The 21167-nt window shown below is 41.2% G+C and overlaps 1 protein-coding gene and 1 long non-coding RNA gene across 4 annotated transcripts in view; one reads left to right on the forward strand and one right to left on the reverse strand.

Annotated features, from left to right (window-relative positions):
- Window positions 1-20911, forward strand: part of LOC309349680 (uncharacterized protein) — an 85811-nt gene extending 64900 nt beyond the window's left edge. The window contains exon 5 of the mRNA XM_081876036.1: window positions 20820-20911. The gene's annotated coding sequence lies outside the window, so the exon portion shown is untranslated. The remainder of the gene's footprint in view (window positions 1-20819) is intronic.
- LOC309349706 overlaps window positions 1-21167 on the reverse strand; it is a 79279-nt gene that overhangs the window by 31287 nt on the left and 26825 nt on the right. Inside the window, exons 4-6 of one of the 3 annotated variants that reach the window (XR_014160113.1) lie at window positions 17788-17901; window positions 13207-13345; window positions 10707-12571 (exon numbers count right to left, since the gene is read on the reverse strand). This is a non-coding gene — a long non-coding RNA (uncharacterized lncRNA). The other 2 variants (XR_014160112.1, XR_014160114.1) reach the window with 2 other exon arrangements.

Genomic DNA, 21167 nt, shown 5'->3' on the forward strand with positions numbered 1-21167 from the left:
TGACCATCCTTAATATGCTTCCCAATGCCATGACTCAGGTCAGAGAGGGAAAGGGAGCAATTATTACTGAAAAATATGACAAATGCCTTCTCTTTGTCTGTGAAAGGCAATTGCTGCTATGTATTTTATTAAAGAATTGATTGAAGGTGGAGTGGTTTTCCACTGGGACTGTGATACTTGTGGCAAGGTTAGGCCTTTCCTCCTCTCGCCATGGTACCATCAAAAATCATCCCATTGCTGCTGTCATCTTCAGAAGTGAAACTTCCATTTGCACCAATGGAAGGTTCCCTCCTGGCATTGCTCAGAGTCAAACTGTTGTATTCAGGAGATGAAGCACTGCAGTCCAAGGAGAACAATTTCCTTCAGCACTGATGAACCCACTCCTTTATGCAAGGGGTGGGATCCTGGTCCAGTCATCATCATCATTTATTCAATTTATACACCGCCCTATACCTGGAGGTCTCAGGGTGGTTCACAAACAAGAGCACAACATATAAAATCAAACCAAAACAATAACCCCCAAAACACACACACAAAAAAGAACCTCATTCTAATAGGGTGTTGGATGTCAATAAGATCAACCAAATGATGTCAATAAGATCATCATCATCAAAGATTATTTATACCCCACCCATGACTAACTATCCTTGGAAAAAGGCTGTTGTTCTACTGCTAGGCACATAGAGTCCAAAACATGCAGAATAGGGGTGGTCATGGTTGTTGGGTGTATTAGTAGTGACAAGTGGTTAGCTCATGCAACCTACCTCACATATTCTTTGAACATGTGGAGGGCTGTCAGGCTCCCCTGTGGTGTGGCAAGAAAGATAGTTCAGTCTGTTGCTAATATATTCACTACAAAAGAAGAAATCCACCTCAACTGCTGCTTTGGATTTCAATAGCTGTGATTCACTTACAACCAATAACTGTTTTCCTCTGCAAAATCCTCTTTCTCATTAAAGAGATACAAGCTTTTGTTTGATTAGCCTAAAGTCTTGTGATGTCCCTCACCATGTCTAATTCCCCTTTTCATTAACAGTGGGAGTATTTTGCTACCCCAGTCCATTTTTGCTACATGCATCTGCCCTGCTTTCCTTAAGGACCTTGTTGATTTCATTTGTTCATAAAGTTATAGATGGCAGAAACTAAATCTGGATGTTTCGTTATTCTGTCTCAGGACTCTTGCAGGATCAAAATGGATTTAAGTTACCCTGTAGATACAGTTGTGAAAATTCAGCATAGTGAGAGAGGATGAGAATACATGAAAGCCAACAGTTCCGGGGGGGGGGGTATTTGAATGGGAAACACACCTTTGTTCTTAGACAGTGTTAGACAAAACTAAGATGAAATGCTGCTATAATTGAACATGGTTTGGGGGTGAAAGCACATTCTAAGGGAAATGTACTGGCACATGTTGGTTAATACAACAGTACTGTAGCTTTGGACTTTATTAAAACATGAGTAATTCCAGCTCAGCTGGGCTGTTCTCAGTCTTCCCTGTGTTTTGGCAATCAAAACCCCCATATTTTCCCTAGATGACTCTGAACTGAAGTGCATTCATCATAAAGGCTAAGCTTCTGTTGTTTGCAAATGAACACTTCAAATAATAGTTGTGGGCAGAATCCTTCCTTGTATTTGAAAATAAATTACTTACTATTGAGTCGAGCAGTTTGTGATATCATTTTCACAATATCTCTGTTTTTCTAACTGATCAAAACACAGTGTTGACTAATCTTTTAACTTCTGAGTCCTTCCTCATTTAGGACCAGGACCCACCCTCAGGTTTGAGTAAATTATAATTAGAGCACAGTTGGAAAACAGAGGGTGGTATTCAACTAAGATTTACTCAGAGAAGACCCACTGAAATTAATGAACTGGGATAGCTCAGTCGATAGAGCATGAGACTCTTAATCTCAGGGTTGTGGGTTTGAGCCCCACATTGGGCAAAAGATTGCAGGGGGTTGGACTAGATGACCCTTATGGTCCCTTCCAACTCTATAATTCTATGATTCATTACATAACTAAGTTCGAGCCATTAATTTAAATTGGTCTACTCTGACTAAAACAATACCACCTAGAGAGTTTAACTGTCCATTATGTTTCTGAGTTATGGCATTTCATTTAGTGGCATATATAGGACACAAGCAGGTATACAGCTATAGTTAATAATCTTTGAATGCATGAAATAGATCAGGTCTGGAAGCAAACTAACAGACCAGCAATTCAAGAGCAACTTTGACTGAGCAGAGACCAGAGTAAGCATTCCTCATAAGACTAGGTAACACTTGCTTGTGCCACATGATTCCTTCTTATCTAGTAGTGTTCCACCAACTTCTGGTGAATGAGTGGTTACCCAACCTTATGGCGTAGGAATATTTTAAATAAATGATGGGTGAATTCCTGAAGCCCATGTTCCACCATAACATGTTCTGCTGTACTCTTCCACGTGGACCATCAATGTGCTTGAGACTCGTACGTTTTGTAGTTTTGCTTTCAGTCCAGATGTATGTATGTATGTATGTATGTATGTATTGCAAGGCGTTGGTGTTGAACCCTAACATTTCTGTATAGTCAACATCCATCTCCTATAATATAGCTTTTATTCCCTGAGACTAGATAGTTGTCTGCCAGAAAGATGGAGGTTTTTAAAGCAAAAAACCAACCAACCAGCCTGTCATCTATTTGCCTTTGAGCTCAGAAAATTAGCTCAGTGCTAATTGGCATTCACCAAAGCCCCAGCCATTCCAGCATTCTGTTCTCACCGTGGCCAACTAGATGCCTATGGAAGTAGTGAGATGTCATACAGCTTTCTGCTTTGTTCAAAAGTATTGCATCTACTTTCACTCTATTTAGCACCTTGTCTGTAGTAATTTTGAGTCAAAATGTTCAGGTTTTGCGTGGCAATTACAGTGGTACCTCGGGTTAAGAACTTAATTCGTTCCAGAGCTCCGTTCTTAACCTGAAACAGTTCTTAACCTGAAGCATGCTTTTACTAATGGGACCTTCCGCTGCCGCTGCGCCGCTGGTGCATGATTTCCGTTCTTATCCTGGGGCAAAGTTCTCAACCTGGAGCAACCACTTCCTGGTTAGTGAAGTTTATAACCCAAGGTACCACTGTACTGACAAATACTATTTGGCATTAATAAAATCAGTGGGTTAGCCATATTGTCTCACAGTTATTACTCTGTCTTTGTGGTTATTTACATGTAGTTGCCACCATGTGCATTTGAGTTCCCATCTGATTATGTTGGTATCCTGTGGAAGGCGAATCAAAGACCCTTCTGCCAGCACAAGTGTAAAGGGAGGGAAAGACTCTTGGGGATCGGCTGACTTACTTAACTCTCTCAGCCAGTAAGGAGGAGGAGCAGAAACTGCTCTTTCTTGCACAGATTACCCAATTGTCATTCTGTTCTGGCTGACAGCCATAGCACCTGGCTCTTTGGAAATCATGCAAGACAGTATTGCTCAGTCTTGGAACAGCTGCTTTTGCCTCCTAGGACAAAGGTAATCTGGAAACTCTTTTAATTATACCAAAACATCAGTAGGTAGACTATTGAACGCTGTACTGCATCCCTGGTCCTTTCCAGTCCAATGAAAATAATAAGATTGCAAGACTAGCCCTTATCTTTAACACCACTCTAACCTGGAGGGTAACATTTGCATAGGATTGCCCACTATTATGGATAATTTATAGCTTGCTTCTTGTCATCACTATTAAATATGGGCTTTTTAATGCTGATCAAATGTCTCTTTTCATCAAGAGAAGGATGTATTTTGAGTTATAAATTGATTCATGTTGTAAATATATCATGCTATCAGCACTGTAGGCCTGCATTTACATATTTTTATGTAAGAAAAATATGTGATCTTAAATCTTCTATGGAAGGCCACAAATGTAGATGTCAGAAAGTTGGCAAAATCTTGTGAAGGTCAGTTTGGATGGGAGAAAATAAATTCTTAAGGAACCTTGGTTCTCTTGGCAGGAAAGGAGTAGACAGGCTAAGGACTGCTGCTGGCTGGGAGACTAAGAATCAAGGGTAGAAGCAAGGCAAGAAGAACTGCAATGAGATATGTAAATTGTTAGTCTGAATTAACCTGACAAGCCTTTGTCCACATCTTTCTGGTGATGCTCAATGTATGATGGCTCTGTGTCTTTCCTGCTGAGCTGTCACACTAAATCATATATGGGGAATATATTGCTGGCCCGGATGCTGCAGAACTCCCATTCCCATCAGCCCCATCTAGCTTGTTCAATCATCACAGATGATGTGAGTTCTAGTCCTACAACATCTGAAAAGGTACAGGTTCTCTATACCTATTGTAAAAGCAAGTACCGTACTTTTCCATGTATAAGACTAGGGGTTGTTGTTTTTTTTACTGAAAAAGGAGGTTTAAAAACTGGGAGCGTCTTATACGCAGGTAGTGGGTATGGGTGACGGGTGATTGGTTGCAGCTGCGAACTACAGACTGTCATTGGTGACTGGTATTGTGATTGGTGGCTGTGGCAAGGGTTTCTTTGTATTGGCTGTGGGAAATGGGTGTGTGATGGTTTGATGTGTCAAGGGCTGCTGAGGATTGGCTGCCGCTGCGGCAATTGTGCTTGCTATTTACTTCCGCTATAGGCGATCGGGCAGACGCTTGTAGCAGATGTGAGCAATTGTTAGCAAGTGGGGTGAGCAATTGCAACCATCGGGTTAGTGATTTACTGTATCCCCCCCCCAAAAAAAGCTCATCAACTTTACGCCATTTTATGAAATTGGAGTCCCCCCAAATAGGGGGCGTGTTATACATGGAAAAGTACAGTAGCTAAAATGATCTCAGTGGAAAATGAAAGACTCCTCAATGAAGCCGCAGTCTATAAACTCTTCTCATTCTTGTGAGCTACACAAAATCCTCTGTGCCAAAGCCCATCTCCTTAAGTGAGGCTCCACTAAGTCCCAACTTTCCCCTTTAACACATTTGTGGAAGGCATGGATTACAGATCTGCTTTTAAAAACTATGCTTTTAAAAGACAATGCTTTCAAAAACAAATTTTTACTGTGAGTTTCAAATAGTACAAGTTTCTGTTCAATGAAATCTGTAGAATTTGCATGCATTTACTATTACAGTAGTTAATTTATTAAAACTTTAGTTAAACCACTCAGAAACCAAGCACTATTACAAAAGTGTGTGTATATTTTGAAAAGTCATCTGAGATCTTCAGATATTCTTATGAAAAGTATAAGCACAAGATCCACATGCTTAGTAAGAGATATGAATCAGTTCAGATCATTAGACAGAATACATAATTGTTGGAAGTCTGTCATACTTCCAACAGATGGTGCAATTGTGCACATGGACAGTATAAGAATGAGATTAGAAATTAATGCCATTCAAGAAATAAGTGTGCCTAGTGGCATATGAACAACAAAACTGCTTCTAACATTTTGCAAACAGGGGGAAGGCTTCAACATCGGAGATGATGAAGAATGTTTGGAATACAAAGACAAATTCAGCTTATTTTCTTTTAAAAACAGTCCAATTAACAGCTGAATTTGCAATTATTCATCTAAAAGGGAGAAGGTTCTAATGGTGATGGTTGAAGGACAGCACAATAGGAAGGGATTAGACATTTGTCTAAACATGAGCGAAGCAAGAATGGAAAAGCTATTGCTTCTTGAATGTGGATGAGAAGAAATAGAGGCAAATGGTGAGAGGCACAGACTTGGCACTCTCCTGAATCTTATTTTCAGTGATGGGTTTTATGAAAATAAGGTGGTACAGACAACCTAACCATGGCACATCAGTACATTTGCACTTTATTCTGAAAGTGTGCCAAATGCATTTACAGTAAAAAGCATGGTGTAAACACCACCATAAAACTCTTTGATTAATATAGGATTTCATAAACTATGCTCCTCAGGTAAGGCCCTGGTGGACTGTAATTCAGCACCTGCCAAAGTGATTTATTCATCCCAGGTCTTGTTTAAGTCCTTTGTTTTCCACTGTGTAAAAATCAACAGCACTCAGTTATTGCCGTATGTCTATCCTCCCTTCCCAATGAAATACCTGCCCCATTTTTCCTAGTGCTGATATGAGTTCTAAAAGGCATATGGACTTACAGTAAACAAGAAGGTCAGGGTGCATCCCCTGGTTTCTGCTTCAGTAACAGAAGCTCCAGGACAAAATGCAGACTATATAGGTTTCTTCTGTGCTGCTTTGTTCTTGGAATATGTCTGCAGTTCTGTACTGTTTTCCATATGGAGCTGGTGATGGCACTGGAGTTCAATGGAGAAGGCTTCAATTTGCTTTCATATGCTGGTTATAAAGCAAAAGGATAGCTGCTCAGCCGTGGCAGTTGCTTATTGATTCACCATCATCTGACCTTGTCATGGAGAGGGATCTAGTGATAGAAAACTGCCTTTGGGGGAGCTGTCATCTTGAAAGTATACTCCTTGTTTGATGCAAAATGCTCTAGATTTGTTGACCTTCATGGCACACTGTTAATCTTTATTTGGGGACTTTTCTGGCAATGGGACATGAACAGTGTCTTTTTTGCGAAAAGAGAATGTAGCCTTTTATTGTGTTTTTATTGTGTTTTAACTGGCATGGTTATGTCACAGGGAGAAATTAAATGTAACTAGGCAAACATGGCGCTCCCTGCCCTGAACTGGATCCAGAAAGAGTGGACCCACTGAAATCAATAGGATTTAAGTTAGTCCTAACTTGAATCCCAATGACTTCATCTGACCTACTCTAAACATGACAAAGGGGGCAAAAACCTACCTATCTAAGAGTAGGTCCCATTGAATTCAATAGGGCTTATTTCTCATTATTTCTTATTTCTCTGCCAGCTCAGCTCTCCCCTGCCTCCTGCAAACAGCAAGGGAATAGTATGCAGATGACCAAAAATAGCTTTAGCATATGTAATGAGACAAGAATCCAATATCTTAGTTTTAGTTCCAAGAAGGTTTGCTGTAGATCTGCCAGCAGTGCCCTTCAGCTCTCTGTATTGGACAAACAGGCCAAACCCTACGCCAAAGGATAAATGGACATAAATCTGACATCAGGAATCACAAGACAGAGAAGCCAGTAGGAGAAAACTTCAATCTCCAAGGATATTCAGTACAGGATCTCAAAGCAGCTGTCTTATTAGAAAAAATAAATAAATCAGAAATAGACTTGAAAGAGAAGCTGCTGAATTACAACTTATTACTAAACTGAAAAGTATGGAGAGACCTGGTCTGAATAGAGATATTAGATTCTTATCTCATTACATATGCTAAAGCTATTTTTGGTCATCTGCATACTATCCCTTGCTTTTTCCTGTAGGACTATTTGCAATCATTGACAGTCGCCAGTTTTCCATACCCGTTGAGCCAATCACCCATCTCCCACTACCCTTCTGAGAAAAACCCCACCCCACCCTCCCACTATATATAAGGGTCTGGTGACTTCTGTTTCAGTGTATCTGAAGAAGTGTGCATGCACACGAAAGCTTATACCCAGAACAAACTTAGTTGGTCTCTAAGGTGCTACTGGACAATTTTTAAATTTTCTCATGTAAAGGTGAAGAGACCTCTGACCATTAGGTCCAGTCACAGACGACTCTGGGGTTGTGGCGCTCATCTCGCTTTATTGGCCGAGGGAGCCGGCATACAGCTTCTGGGTCACGTGGCTAGCTAGCTAAGCCGCTTCTGGCGAACCAGAGCAGTGCACGGAAATGCCATTTACCTTCCCGCTGGAGTGGTACCTATTTATCTACTTACACTTTGACATGCTTTCGAACTGCTAGGTTGGCAGGAGCAGAAACTGAGCAACAGGAGCTCACCCCGTCGCGGGGATTCGAATTGCCAACCTTCTGATCGGCAAGCCCAAGAGGCTGAGTGGTTTAGACCACAGCACCACCCACGTCCCTCCTACTTTTCTCATGTAGAGAGTTACTACGACACCATAAATACACCGTCAGATAAGTCCTACCAATTTTTTCCTGATCCTGCATTTGCATTACCTTGGCAAAGTCAGGCTGGGGAACCAATGAGTTCAGAATAGTTGTCCTCTTTTCATAACACACAAAGAAGCCTCATTCCAATGTTCATTCAGGATGATTCACTTTCAACAAATTCTGGTGGCAGCTTTTATGCAGAAGTCTAACCAGTTACTTGCCAATTACTTGGGTATGTCCATAAAAAAACTACAGGGGAATGCACAAATTATTTGTTGGGGATCAAATACCCCCCCAAAAAAGCTAGGAGTTCTATGGAAAACTAGGAATGCAGAAGCTATAACAAAAGAATGAAAATGAGCGCTTTCTGAGGCATAGTGACAGCTTTTGTTTTCCTCACTTGTTGTATGGAGATGCTATATAGATTTCTGAACAAAAGCCGCACTGGACCTTTACCCATTAGGCAGAGGGCTAAACAAAACCAACATACTGGATTGGACTCATTTCAAATGTTTTGTGCCTAAGGCATGTTTATGAGCAATATTGTATTTGGCAGAAAAGCAATTAGGCTAGGGAGGCACGGTCTCTATGTGTAAGTTGGTGAATTGGACCTTTCCATTACTTAAGCTTACTGCCCCCCCCCCCCGTCCAAGTATAGTCATGGTGCATTTAGATAGTAAGCCATAAGGCTGCTCTTAACTATACCAAATGCCCATCTAGTCTCCAGTATAATGTTCTCATGGTGGCCATCTAGATGCTTATGGGAAGCCCCCAAGAAGAGCATGAGTGGAATAGCAACCCCGCCCTGCCTAGCAATTCCTATTCAAAGGCACACTGGTTTTGATATGGGAGATTATAGCCACCATGACTAGTAACTGTGTTGATAACCATATCCTCCATTATTTTAATTTTTATATCCTGCCTTCTCCATATGCTCAAGATGACTCAATTTTGAAGAAGAAAAATGTATACCAGAAAATAATATGCAAAAACTGGTATCTGACTCAGCAGCAGGAAATAGCAACTTTAGCTAGTGTTCCTTCTTTGAACAGATGCATTTTGCAGTGTGTGTGTGTGTGTGTTTGAAGGAAGAAAGTCTACAACTGAATCTCCATCAGGAGGTAGGTTAATAGTGTTAGGCCTTTGAGCCTGACACAAATAGTCAGATAGGCCAGATGGATTGGCTGGAGGTCGATAGTGGGTAACACATGACACAGTGGATGGTGCTGTTGCTGAAGCAAGACTGAGAAGCCGACTTGGGAGGATAGTTTCTTTAGATGCTGGTGTGTCTTCATTAGCTTGTGAAGTCAGCTGACCATTTCCAGGTGAGTCAGCTGACCAAACTCAGACCAGTATAGCAGCCTAGAGGGTTTCCTTCAATCACAGAGCTTAGACGGCCAGTCTGACTGAGTGAAGAGTGAGAGTGCAGAGGCTAGATCTCTAGTCTTATTCAAAGAAATAGAATTCCTTGGTCAGAGCAGAGGGAATGACTGTTAAATGAGTTTAAGATTCTAAAGTAAATACATCTGCAATGTGGCTCCAAAAAGTAAAGTGTGGTTGGTTGGCTTGTTTACTGTTTGGGAAAGCCTCCAGAGAAGAAGCTAGGATAAATGTTGAAGGAGGGAGAGCTTTCGACAAACCATCAGTTTAAAACCAATTGTTTGAGAAACCACAAAACAGAGGCCTTGTTTTAAAGATTTCTATTTTTAAAACTTCCACTCCACAAAGTGTTTCATCACATAATTTCAATGAGGCTCACCCTGCAGAATTATTTGAGACCAGCCTACTTTGTTTATGCCATTCCAGGCTATGATGTGCTTAGAAGCCGAGTTTGCAGAAAGCTGTAAATCAAGCATGTTAGCTGTTCTTTTTTCCCCCAACTCACTTTTCCTGTACAGTACCCACATTTGAGACAAGACTCCCTTTGTAGCAGTTTAAACCTCCATTTGGTAAATATTTGATGCCATGAACATAGGTTTTAGAGGGAGCAGTTAGTCAAAAGAGGTTTTTAAAGAGTGTAAAGCATGCATTTCCTTTCTTGTTCTTTTCTGGGGCTTTTAAAACCTCAGGCCTAGTTTCATTCTCCAGCTCTGTCAAAACAGGATTTTAAAAAGGGAGCTGTTTTCAGCCATTAAACTTAATATACCAAGTTAATCTGACACTCAATGGAGTTGAATTAATGTTGAATAATTTCCTAAAGAAACAGCAGCCTTCTCATTGAAACTGTCCTGCAATGAACTTGGACTACATGATCTAAAGTGATTTTTCCAGCCAGTTCCACCTATGCAATTGCTTGTGAAGGGGAGGGGATAGATGTGCAGGATTGTACAAATGCAGACCTCTTTCAAGTTGATTTAGGGCCCATCACACCCTCCCTCCATTTCCACTATGCCTCTTCTACAACCATGGAATGGTGGAAGTGGGAACAGAGGTTCCTCAACTTGATGGACCACAAAACTGAACAGTTAGTTTCATGGTCTCCTGAATGAAAAGATAGGGCATAGCCATTATATGTAGACATGTTGTTGACACCACTAAAATGCTAGGACTAGGGCTACTTCATAGAGTACAACACACAGTTCAAAGCAGCAATGCATCTGAATAACAGTTGCTGGAAACCACAGGAGCAAAGAGTTCTCTTGTGTTTGAATCCTGCCTGTCAGTTTCCCACAGGCATCTGGTCGGCTTCTGTGGGAACAGGATGCTGGACTAGATAGGCCCTGATCCAGCAGATTTTTCTTATGTTCTTATGTGAGCATTCCTAGCTATTATCAGGAATGTTCTTATGTGCATATGGGGTGTTAGGGGAGGGGTAGTACTTCTGGTGGAGGACACATTGTGCTCCTCCTGGGGTAGTTTGTCCACCTTTGGTCCCCACCCTGCACTCAACTCTCACCTGTGGCTCCTAGATGCTGTCAGCATATGACAATGACCACACCCTAGGAACGGCTTTGACTGGATGACTGAACCATGTGAGGCTGGCTGATAGGTCTCAAACCTTCAGTGAGTTACGGACTTCCCCCACATGTGAAGACAGGCTCTAGTGCATGGAGCAGAGGAGACCAATAGTGGGTCCAATGGTCAAGAAGGCAGTTTCTGTGTGTGCTGTTTAGGAAAGTGAGGGGCAGATGGGGCTTGTCAACCTGGGAAGGTAGCCCATCTAGGAGAAGGAAAACTCTGAACCTGAACCTAAACCTCTGCTGCCTTGTGGGACACCTTTGGGAGACGGAAAGGCTAAGGAATAAATCCTACACATATCCGGAGTGAAGTCCCTAAGAGGGTTGGATGGAGCCTTGTATGCCTCCTTCCTTCAGCCAAGCTGGTGTCAAACATAGTGTTCTGCTTTCCTTTAGACTACATCTGTGAGACCAGTAGTGGGGTCTTGTCATCTAGGTGGCCCAGGACCTCCATACACACTGTCTCTTGAGACAGATGGATGTCAACAACTTGCGTGCAAAGTGATGCACACACGAATATACCAGGATTGTAGTGACTGGGTGTGAAACTGCTACTTTGATCATGGACATTAATTACTACTCACTATATTAGTCATCAGCCAGTTCACAAGTTACATTTTACAACATGAAAATGTACCCAGACTGCTGGCATGTACAGAAACAGACTGTTATTATAAGCAGCCCTTAGAACACTTTACTTTAGCATTTTCTCAAAGTTAGTAACAGAAATGCTGACTGATAAAAGTATATGAATTTTTCCATTAGAATCCTACTTTTGTGAGAAGACAAAACATAGCAATCATTTAAACACAGAGAAATGCTGAAAAATAAAACGAGTGTATAAGCAATTAGGCATAGGCGCATAATCATACCTATGTGCTGGAGCAATTCAGAGGTGGTAAATTAGTTCTGTGTACATCAATCATAAAAGTTGTCTCCTTAATTATACATGGACTCATTCATACTTAATTATTCCCAAGGATGCTTAATTAAGTGCATCATCATATTAAAAGTTTGAGGCATTTAGCTCTTTGAGTTTATACTTGCTGATCAGACTGTGGCTTTATTTACTGATGTTAATGGGCAAAGAATCATAACACACCAGTCCCCCAAACTTGTAGAGTAGCAAGCATTCAAAAACAAATTTGGTAAGTATTTGAAAAATACTACAAAATCCAAACATTATGCAAGAGAGGAAATGCGCTACAAATATTTAAACACAGAGTATGAAAGAAATAATTATAAAGTGGGAGAGTACATAAAACAGTACATACATAGGAGAGTACCATTGCAGAAGTCAATACAAAATTCATGCTCTCTAGGATTTAATAAAAAATAAACAGTCCTCACAATGAATCCTCTATCTGGTCCACTGTCTGGCACTGGCCCTTTTTGAAAAGCTCATTCATGAGCCTGTGATATGAGATGAAGAATTTTCTTTCAGGTTGCATTCACATGGCAGTTTATTCCAGCTTCCTAACATTTCCCTACCTGTTAATTTCCACATCTTGTTCGATCTTTCACAGAGTGTAAAAGCTACTACTGGCAGTGGTGTAACGTGAGTTGCTGGCACCTGGGACAAGCAAGCTGCTGCCGCCACCGGAGCTAGGCGGAGCTGCGCTGCACAACTTTCTATGTTGCTTGCTAGCAGAAAAACTCCTCTGACACTGTAAATTGTGGCAGACATTGGGCACTGCATTTTAAAAATCAAGATGGTGGCCACTCAGGGCCAGTTGGAGCCAATCAGCCAATTGGCACCCCTCCAAAAAGGCCACCACAGCCTGACCTCCACAGTTGACAGGGGTTGGGTTTAATGATTGGGGGTTTCAGGGAGACAAGGCATCAGACCTCGTGGACTCAGCCAGGACATATGGGTCCCAGCAGAAACCCAGGTTTGCTGGGTGCTGACATAAGGGCTGGCTACCATTTTAACTGGAGATGCTCTGCCACTGTGTGATAGTTTCTGCTGGTTCCTATCATGGGAGAACTCACACCCCTATAGATACTAGCTGGGGTAATTATAATTGCTAAAGCACTGTCACTGGTTAACGGTCAATTAAACAGGTTTTTCATTATCTAATGTGTAAAGAGGAGGAAAATGCTAAAGAATTTCTTCATATATTTTACATTTTTATAGATGAGAGAGGCCAAAGTCATCCTATTTCTAAAGTCCAATGAGGAACACTTTCTTTATTCCAAGCCCCTTGATACAGTTTTGCTCATGCATTTGGTCTCATTCATCACAGGAAGTCTGGCACAACTGCAAAAGCTACAAAAGGGATATTCTTTCCCCCAGAGCACTCTACAAATATAAAATATTGAGCTTACTTGTCTTTATGAGATAGCATGTGGATCAGTTAGTTTTCCTTTCCTTTATGCAATCCTGTAACAATAGTCGTCAAGCCATTTAGCAAGCCAAAATGCTTTAATCCATAGCAAATTTGTACAGCTGTTGTTTCAAAACATGCTAAAAGAAAGGAAGCAGGCAGAGTTAGAGAAATTTGCCTGCATCTTTATGAGGAGTAAATCAAAGGGGTTTTGCACATATTTTTAAACTGCCAGACATGAGTCTTTGCTTAGAACTGTTAGCAACTCTCCCTCTTTTTGAAACAAAATTATACTTTGAAATGATTTACACACACTCTTAAGTGAAAATCGCACCTTGATCTGATAACAGTGCACAAAAATGATTTACATTCATTTAACACATGCTTCCTCAGAGAAATTTAATTGAGGCATCTGTTTATGGATAGGCTACAGAGATAGATATAAATAATTTAAGTAGTTGCTATACTTTTTTAAAAAAAACAACCCATAAAATTATAGAGTTGGAAGGGCCATCTAGTCCAAACCTCTGCAGTGTATACGAAGTACAGTAATGAAAAACATTAATATTAGGTATTAATATATATACTGTACCACTTAATGCCAGAATAGACTTGTGAGTGGTTTACAAGGCATTATGAATATGAATCCAGTTTAACTGTGCAGGCTTTATGTCAGTATTGCAAGTGAAGGCAATTGTGTTATTTATATAATCCCTCTTCATGCACTTGCCTGAATTCATGAGCGTCTTGGGAGGGTAGAGGGGCAGATACATAGGCACAAGCCCCATACCCAGTGTCCACACAGGCTCCTCTTAGACCATTGTACAAAGATCTGAAATGGTCTTGTATCTGTGTTCAGGCTTCCATGTTTATCAAGGTTATCAAGCCTTATTGAGGTTCCCAATTGCATGGTGATATATAAATACCTAAAGAAGGCTGATTGCTGAAGAACTGATGCTTTTGAATTATGGTGCTGGAGGAGACTCTTGAGAGTCCCATGGACTGCAAGAAGATCAAACCTATCCATTCTGAAGGAAATCAGCCCTGAGTGCTCACTGGAAGGACAGATCGTGAAGTTGAGGCTCCAATACTTTGGCCACCTCATGAGAAAAGACGACTCCCTGGAAAAGACCTTGATGTTGGGAAAGATGGAGGGCACAAGGAGAAGGGGACAACAGGGGACGTGATAGTTGGACAGTGTTCTCGAAGCTACCAGCATGAGTTTGACCAAAGTGCGGGAGGCAGTGGAAGACAGGAGTGCCTGGCGTGCTCTGGTCCATGGGGTCACGGAGAGTCGGACACGACTAAACAACAACAACATATAAATACCTTCAGCAGAACACACATAAATGCTTGAAGGTCTGAGAGGCAGAATGCCTGAGGCCAGCAAGGTGGAGCTTCTGGACATGCTCTTACAGCAGCACTAGATTTAGGGCAGTGCGGGCGATTCCCCTACACAGGGTGCCAAGCCAAGGGGATGCACTTGAGAGCATGCGCAGAACAGAAAACAGGGGAGGGAGGCCAAATCTTGTCCTCAGTCTGCCCCTGCCTACAGCTAGTTTAAACCTTTTCATGTTCCAGGTGACTGTCTGGAGATGGCTACTGTAGACTCTCTTCCACTACAGACATCCTACAATGCAATTAATTCCAGAGTTATATCAATCAGACTTAGGATTCTTACTGTAAATTGCAATTATATTTCTGGAATGTCAATGACATTGTGGTATGTCCCATTCATAAATCAGTATCCTGATCTCCCCATCCCCTTCTACCAAATCAAACCATTTTTTTTCCTGGGGTGTATTGTTACAATGTTAAATGTCCTGTTCTCCCTCTGCAACACACTATTTCCTTTCTGGCATGTTGTTAGGTAAAAGACAACACTTTTACCTTAATAGGCTAGTTTACAGTAATGAGACCAAATCTCTTGAGTAGCTGAGTCACCAGTGAGATTTAGCTGCCACCCTTAAGCAAGCTCGAGAAGGGAGGAGGTTCTCCTGGAGAGCCAGCTACGATACAGATTTACTATTAATCGTAATCCCTTGGGAGCAATTGCTGGCATCCTAGCAGCTGTTGGTTGCTTGTAAACATACTGCAGAAGCACGAGGAGGGAGGGAATAAAAATGGAATAGCTAGACTACATTAGTCCAGCAGATTGCATTCTTCCACTGGAGAGTCATGCAAGTTAGATTTGGAATAGGGCTATGTCAGATCAACTTCCACGATTCCCTCCCTCCCTCTCTGCACTACAATTACAGACAAGTGCAATGCTTACACGAGTATGATATTCCTGGTTTCTGCCTGCTGTAATGAATATGATGCAATTGCTTAACCGCTGAACTTGTTCCGAGGATGTCTCTAAGGGATTTTTTCCCAAGTGACCCTCTGCATACCTTTTGACTGGAGTGTGCCACTTGTAGATATAATCTATGTGGCCTAGAAGTGTATGAATCCCACTTATACTGAGTAAGACTATTGGTTTGCCTATTCAATCTGCTCTCGTTTGCAGGGATTTCCAAAGGTCGGTCTGAGATCCTTTTCAAAAGAAATGCCAGGGGTTAAATTGAGACTGTCTGCAGTACATAAACAAAACTGTATTAATTTGGAAATAATTGGTATTAATTGGGTTAAAATGGGAAAATCAATAAAAAATAATTGGCAAAGAGACTGTCTGCTGTACCACTGAGCTAAGGCTTCTCCCAAGGTCAAATGTCACGTTTCAACTGAATCCAGGTCAAAGTAGGGCTTCAATTTTATCTACGGAGGCAGGAAATGCTTGTGAAGATGGCATGATGTGTACATAAACCTGTTGACTACAGTTTGCTGGTAAACTCTTTGCATTGCTAATACTTGTTGACAGCAAGTCTTGATTGCCTTACAGACCCGGCCTGCACATCCGAGCTCAGATTCTAGCGAACAGGGTGCTATTTTCCTTTACTAGCAAAATCTGTCCTGTCAGGGTGAAATGATAATGCAATGCTATGCTTGTTTACTCAGAAGGAAGTCTCTCCACTGAAATGTGAGGGACCACAGCTTTCAAAAGAAGCAGGGAAAGCAGCCACGCAAGTAGGATGAACATATGAAATGTATTCAGTTTTACAGAGGAAAGGAAATTTGGAGGGATGTGGTCAGAGTCCAAGTCCAGTTTCAAGAGAGAGCACAACAAGAAGGGATAAATAGTATTTCCATTAAAATAATAGTAATTAAGTTTGAATCACAATATTCAAATCAGCACATGCTAATTTATGTAATCTATATATTTTTTTTATGGGTGACCCATGTTCTCTTTTCTGTGGATGTAACTACAAAGGACACGGAGCTATTTCTCCCCTACACTTCCAGGTCTTGTCTGGAGCAAGGAGATGTGTATCACTCCCTTGGAGAAAACAGATGTAAAACCGAACAATGTGTTCAGTGAATTTGTAGTCCAAATATGTCTCAAATCCCACCAGGTTCTTCCTCAAGGGAAATATAAAATACTAGTAAGCTGGAAATGGCTGCATTTTCACATTGCACTCTTTTTGGGAAAGATTGACTGCTGCAAGCAAGTATAAAGGGAAGGAAGCAGTTTCCAGCTTACTGGATTTGTCAGATTTCCCCTGAGAAAGAACCTGGTGTGATTCAAATTTGTTGGGACTACCATGTTACATAATGAGTTCATTCACATCTGTTGGCTTTACCTCCAACCTCATTTGTTAACAGCAGTGCAAAGGTGTAAAGCTATATATGTCAGCAGGCATGGCAATGTTCTATCACAACAAGTTCTGCTTCTTTTAGAATAATGCAAGAACAGCCCTGCTGGACTGGACTGGACTTGGATTGGACTAAAGGCCCATCTAGTCCAGCATTTTCTTCTGAGTTTTGTGAAAGGATATGTACAAAATGCATGCACCTGGGTAAAGTGTGCATATATTAAATGCATATATTAGTGAAGATAATATACAAAAATGCATTATATTTGGGGAAATTGGTTTGCAAGAATATATACTGTATATTTGCATGTATATATTAGGAGAGATTCACACTGAAATCCTGTAGAAGTTTCTTGAGGACTTTTTTTTATATACAATGTAGAAATATAGAGAAATGTAGGGGAAATGTAGAAATACAGAGAAATATAGAGAAGTCAACTTCAGACCAGAAAAGTGAGAAACTGGAAAAACCCAAAAGGAACAGTTTCACACATCCCTAGTTAGAACCTTGATTATGCAGGAATCCAAATAGTATGGAGAGCTTCCATGAGTGCAGGAGACTTGCAACTTCGGATCTTTATCCTCTAATGCATGGAGGGTTGTAAAGAAGGCAAAGCGATGCACTGACAGAGGCATGGCCTGGCAGTGTGCCACCTCTCTCCTTTGTGTGGTTTTCATCACGTGTTGTAAACTGAGTGCCTATCTAGTGTTAAAGATTTTTGAAATCTGCTCCCATTCCCTTACTCTTTCACCTGCTCACTCTGTTCAGTCCCTTTCCCAGATGCATACACACACACCATTTTGTTGTGAGGCCCCACTTAAATACTTGTAAAGATACACAGAAATAGATATAGATATAGAGGCATCTTCCTAGTCCCTCATTCTCTCACCTGCACAATCTGGGAAGGTGCCTGCTTGAGAATGGAGTGCTTTAAAGGCCCTCCTTCCCAGAAACACACCCTACGCTGTCATTTTCCACAGAGCCTCACTTGTCACTTAAATTTCTGAAATGCATTAACATACGAAGACATATCATGGGCAATGAGCTACTGAAAGCAATATCATTTAGCAGCAGTCATGCCTGCATTTTAATTATTGTAAGGCTTGGTCATATAAATGATGGCCAATAAATTAAATGCTGGCAGTGGGCCGCTTCTTGCTATTAGGAGCAGATCTTGTCAATGCAGGGTGATGTATTTAATGAAACTGGGAGCTCAGGCATATTAGCAATAGCAATAAAAGTCCTATGAAGTGACAATACATTTAACCATGCTTTATAAGGTAGGCTTTAAATACTTGCTCTTGGAGGCTGCCAATTAACAAAAGCAATATTTTCTGTCCCTTTATTTAAAATATGTACATCCCATCCTTGAAAGTGATAGATTAATAGCTGGCTAGGTTTTGGCAGCATTTTGTGCAACTTCTCATTTTCATATAAAGAAAACCAAAACGATCATGGATGGGTCATAAATTAGATTGCCCTGGCCTCGAAACTGATGGTCATAATCCTGCATACCTGACTATCCAGGAAGAAAGGTATGTGGAAAGTCTTGCTCTGTGAAGGCAACATCAACATCATTTTTTCAGAAAAGACCAATCAGCTAATGAATAAGTTCACATGTCATACTTATGCTTAGCTTTTGTACCTTTAAAAAATGCTTAGTAGAGAGCATGATTTGAAACTAGTTATGGGTGAATTGGTCAATTCTGGGTTTTCTCAGTTTCTAATTTTTCCAAACTTATGTTCAGTTCTCCACATTTCCACATCAGTTTGCTATTTTTATTATGTCCTCGTGAAAATTCATCAGCTTTTTGGTGTTAATTTCTACTAATACATATGTCATTTTACCAGATACACACATTACTGTAAAACAGTTTCCCCTAATAATTCAGTTTTGTTTGGTGTATTCCTTAATGCATGTGTTTTTCTGCACTTTACTATAGTATATGGATTTTGCACACATTACTTGGCTGGAGAACTGCATTGGAAAATTTGAGAAGTGCGCATTTTTAAGGATGGATGTGCTTTCTTCACTGCCTGAGTCAGCAAACCCATGCTGTGAAATATGGCTTGGTTCTTAACTTGTTCTTTCCTTATGATGGCTGCTTCTGAACCTATCCACCAGTGCAATTGGTTTGGCCCCCCTAAGTTGTGAACAGTCTCTGAAATTCTGTCAGGAATTACCACAGAGTAAAACACCTTCAGATTGTAGTTTTTAAAAAACAATGTTGGTATGGGGAGACCTGGAGATGTCAGTACTGTAGATGACTGCATGTAAATAATATCCTAGCACCATCTCTCTCTCTCTCTCTCTCTCTCTCTCTCTCTCTCTCTCTCTCTCTCTCTCTCTTTCTCTCTCTGCACGTGTGTGTGTGAGAGAGAGAGAGAGAGTACATATTCGTATATACACACACAGTTTCTTAGCATCACTGTGCCTTCAGTCATAAGTTCTTCCTACATCTACAGACATCCCTGAAAGATTAACCATCCTTAAGCAAATTTCTTCCGTAGCCCCAACTCTGTTTAAAGATGCAAAGTTTGTCCTGCACCTATTCTCCTGCAACATAGGTTCATTAGTAATGCAACCTGTCATTCCTGCCCCTCCCCTTCAGCTTCATGGTGACCTTTTCAGTGTTTGAAGTCTTCCTATCATGCATTAACATTTGGGTAGGCGAACAGGCATGTCTGAATCAATTTAGAAATTTAAGAATGATGGGAATCTTCCCTTTCCTGCTGCCTATACCTGACACACCCTGCATTTATCAAAAGAAAAATAGTTTCAGTGAATATGAAAATCACAGAATGGTGGAGGTAGAAGGGACTTTGGAGGTCACCTCACCCAACCCAGTAACAAGATTTCTCACAACATATTTATCTAGTCTCTGCTTAAATACCTCCAGATGAAGCCAGCCCAAACTACCAGGAGTCACACTGGGATCCAGGGGGCTGCGTGCGACCATGCAAAAGGCGCCCCCCAATTAATGTGGGGAGCGGTCATTGGTCCATCTCACTCTGTACTGTCTACAAGGTGAGACAAGCCAACCTCTCCACCCCCACATGACTGAGGAACACGTGGCTCTCTAGATGTTCTTGGGCTCCAGTTCCCATAATCCTTGACCATTGCACATGGTGGCTGGTGCTGATGGGAATTGGAATTGGACTCCAACAATATCTGGAGGAACACAGATTCCTTACCTGTGGTCTACCTATTTGACAATGACTCTCCAGAATTTCAGACAAGGGGCTTTTCAAGCTTCACCTGGAGATGCCAGAGACCCAACCTGAGTCTGCATGCAAAGCATGTACTGTACCACTGAGCTACCATGGAGAACAACTGCTTGCTGGAGTAAATTGGACATATGGCCAAATTACCATATTTTTCGCTCTATAAGACGCACCAGACCATAAGACGCATCTAGTTTTTGGAGGAGGAAAACAAGAAAAAAAATATTCTGAATCTCAGAAGCCAGAATAACAAGAGGGATCACTGCTCAGTGAAAGCAGCAATCCCTCTTGCTGTTCTGGCTTCTGGGATAGCTGTGCAGCCTGCAGTCACTCCATAAGACGCACACACATTTCCCCTTACTTTTTAGGAGGGAAAAAGTGAGTCTTATAGAGCAAAAAATACAGTAAGTATAATGCAACTCATATGAACAGAAAGTATTAAGAGCAAGGCCTATAAGAATATAGCTAGGGAAACATCAGTAATTTGCCTGTTACCCATCTGGCCAGGCAGTAAAAAGGGACAGAATGGAAGAAGAGGAGTCATAATGAATCGTGACCCTCATGCAGATTTATGGAAACAGCAACAGTCTGTCCCAAATCATGTTGTCGTGTGTGTGTGTGTGTGTGTGTGTGTGTGTACACTCTTTCCTGTGCCAAAGTGACTTCATTTCTTCTATATACTCCCCCGCATGACAGAAAAATTCTTCAGTAAGGGAGAAGACATCACTAACAAGAGCATGCTGGATTTCTTCAACTGGATTCTTAATATTTGAAGAGCCTCTACTTCTAATCTGCCTGCCTGTACAGTGATAACGTCATTCCTGGGTTTTTCAAGCTTGCGTCAGTTTCCAGCTATGCCTTCCCTTTTTATAGCTGTACTAGTACAAATGATATCAAGCCGCCTTGCTTCATGATAACAATGGAATACTTTTTGCAGCAGTGTATTGATAGGGAGGTTAAAATTAACTGTCACACTAGAGGTTGTCACCCGGCTTATCTTGTAGAACCAAATAAATGGAATAGAATGGAAACTCTGCAAGGTTT

This window comes from Podarcis erhardii (assembly GCF_964252035.2).
Source record: "Podarcis erhardii genome assembly, chromosome: 9".
Classification (NCBI taxonomy): Eukaryota; Metazoa; Chordata; class Lepidosauria; order Squamata; family Lacertidae; genus Podarcis; species Podarcis erhardii.